This window comes from Pleurodeles waltl, chromosome 8 (assembly GCF_031143425.1).
Source record: "Pleurodeles waltl isolate 20211129_DDA chromosome 8, aPleWal1.hap1.20221129, whole genome shotgun sequence".
In the NCBI taxonomy this organism is placed as follows: domain Eukaryota; kingdom Metazoa; phylum Chordata; class Amphibia; order Caudata; family Salamandridae; genus Pleurodeles; species Pleurodeles waltl.
Window position 1 is genome coordinate 1,508,484,545 of NC_090447.1, and position 2,500 is coordinate 1,508,487,044.

Sequence of the window (2,500 nt, forward strand, 5' to 3'; positions counted from 1 at the left end):
CTTCAGAAAGAGTGTATTTTAGTGTTATTGCTGTTTTTTTATTTATTTGAAGAAAGGAAAAAAGAGTAGAAGAAATAATAAATGAAAAGTAACATTAGAGAGGACTCTATGCATTTGTTCTAAGACGTGCACCACCTACTGTCTGCAAGAGGCAAAATGCCTACAGCACCTGGTATTCCCAGGCAGTCTCCCATCCAAGTACTAACCAAGCCCGACTCTGCTTAGCTTCTGAGATCAGACGAGATCAGGCGCATTCAGGGTGGTATGGCCGTAGGCAGAATACACTCCTGTTTCAGGCCTCTTGTGTTGGGACAGCCCGCCGGTCTGGAGCCTGCTGCTCTCAAACACACCTGCACTCTACTGTTCAGAAACTGCCCTCCTTCACAAACTTCTTACAGAGGGCCAATCGCACACCCTGTTTTGCACCAGCCTCGCTATCGCTTCACCTTCACTTACACACAGTCTCAGACTGCCCTTTCTTTAGGGCCCAGCACAAGCAGCAGACCAGCTCAGCACCAGCAGCTTGGGGAGAGTGTGAAGTGCAGAAAAATTCTCAATTTTCCTTCAGAAAGAGTGTATTTTAGTGTTATTGCTGTTTTTTTATTTATTTTAAGAAAGGAAAAAAGAGTAGAAGAAATAATAAATGAAAAGTAACATTAGAGAGGACTCTATGCATTTGTTCTAAGACGTGCACCACCTACTGTCTGCAAGAGGCAAAATGCCTACAGCACCTGATATTCCCAAACAGTCTCCCATCCAAGTACTAACAGGTCCGACTCTGCTTAGCTTCTGAGATCAGACGCATTCAGGGTGGTATGGCCGTAGGCAGAATACACTTCTGTTTCAGGCCTCTTGTGTTGAGACATTCCGCCGGTCTGGAGCCTGCTGCTCTCAAACACACCTGCACTCTACTGTTCACAAACTGCCCTCCTTCACAAACTTCTTACAGAGGGCCAATCGCACACCCTGTTTTGCACCAGCCTCACAATCGCTTCATCTGCACTTACACACTGTATCAGACTGCCCTTTCTTTAGGGCCCAGCACAAGCAGCAACAGACCAGCTCACCACCAGCAGCTTGGGGTGAGTGTGAAGTGCAGAAAGATTCTCAATTTTCCTTCAGAAAGAGTGTATTTTAGTGTTATTGCTATTTTTTTATTTATTTTAAAAAAGGAAAAAAGAGTAGAAGAAATAATAAATGAAAAGTAACATTAGAGATGACTCTATGCATTTGTTCTAAGATGTGCACCACCTACTGTCTGCAAGAGGAAAAATGCCTACAGCACCTGGTATTCCCAGGCAGTCTCACATCCAAGTACTAACCAGGCCCGACGCTGCTTAGCTTCTGAAATCAGGCGCATTCAGGGTGGTATGGCGGTAGGCAGAACACACTCCTGTTTCAGGCCTCTTGTGTTGAGACAACCCACCGGTCTGGAGCCTGCTGCTCTCAAACACACCTGCACTCTACTGTTCACAAACTGCCCTCCTTCACAAACTTCTTACAGAGGGCCAAGCACACACCCTGTTTTGCAGCAGCCTCGCAATCGCTTCACCTTCACTTACACACAGTCTCAGACTGCCCTTTCTTTAGGGCCCAGCACAAGCAGCAGACCAGCTCAGCACCAGCAGCTTGGGGTGAGAGTGAAGTGCAGAAAAATTCTCAATTTTCCTTCAGAAAGAGTGTATTTTAGTGTTATTGCTGTTTTTTTATTTATTTGAAGAAAGGAAAAAAGAGTAGAAGAAATAATAAATGAAAAGTAACATTAGAGAGGACTCTATGCATTTGTTCTAAGAAGTGCACCACCTACTGTCTGCAAGAGGCAAAATGCCTACAGCACCTGGTATTCCCAGTCAGTCTCCCATCCAAGTACTAACCAGGCCCAATGCTGCTTAGCTTCTGCAATCAGATGAGATCAGGCGCATTCAGGGTGGTATGGCCGCAGGCAAAACACACTCCTGTTTCAGGTTTCTTGTGTTGAGACAGCCCGCCGGTCTGGAGCCTGCTGCTCTCAAACACGCCTGCACTCTACTGTTCACAAACTGCCCTCCTTCACAAACTTCTTACAGAGGGCCAATCGCACACCCTGTTTTGCACCAGCCTCGCAATCGCTTCACCTTCACTTACACACAGTCTCAGACTGCCCTTTCTTTAGGGCCCAGCACAAGCAGCAACAGACCAGCTCACCACCAGCAGCTTGGGGTGAGTGTGAAGTGCAGAAAGATTCTCAATTTTCCTTCAGAAAGAGTGTATTTTAGTGTTATTGCTGTTTTTTTATTTATTTGAAGAAAGGAAAAAAGAGTAGAAGAAATAATAATTGAAAAGTAACATTAGAGAGGACTCTATGCATTTGTTCTAAGACGTGCACCACCTACTGTCTGCAAGAGGCAAAATGCCTACAGCACCTGGTATTCCCAGGCAGTCTCCCATCCAAGTACTAACCAGGCCCGACTCTGCTTAGCTTCTGAGATCAGACGAGATCAGGCGCATTCAGGGTGGTATG

General features: G+C 45.8%; 2 non-coding genes and 3 pseudogenes across 2 annotated transcripts in view; all 5 read right to left on the minus strand.

Annotated features, from left to right (window-relative positions):
• Positions 1 to 157: 157 nt before the first annotated feature.
• Positions 158 to 276, minus strand: LOC138252510 (5S ribosomal RNA). Its single transcript, XR_011195242.1, has one exon. It is a non-coding gene; the product is annotated as a 5S ribosomal RNA (ribosomal RNA).
• Positions 277 to 719: 443 nt separating this feature from the next.
• Positions 720 to 827, minus strand: LOC138252126 (5S ribosomal RNA; annotated as a pseudogene).
• Positions 828 to 1,273: 446 nt separating this feature from the next.
• Positions 1,274 to 1,382, minus strand: LOC138252119 (5S ribosomal RNA; annotated as a pseudogene).
• A 443-nt stretch (positions 1,383 to 1,825) lies between these two features.
• Positions 1,826 to 1,944, minus strand: LOC138256479 (5S ribosomal RNA; annotated as a pseudogene).
• A 446-nt stretch (positions 1,945 to 2,390) lies between these two features.
• LOC138255218 (5S ribosomal RNA) overlaps positions 2,391 to 2,500 on the minus strand; it is a 119-nt gene continuing 9 nt past the window's right edge. The window contains exon 1 of the ribosomal RNA XR_011197859.1: positions 2,391 to 2,500. This exon is cut by the window's right edge and continues 9 nt beyond it. This is a non-coding gene — a ribosomal RNA (5S ribosomal RNA).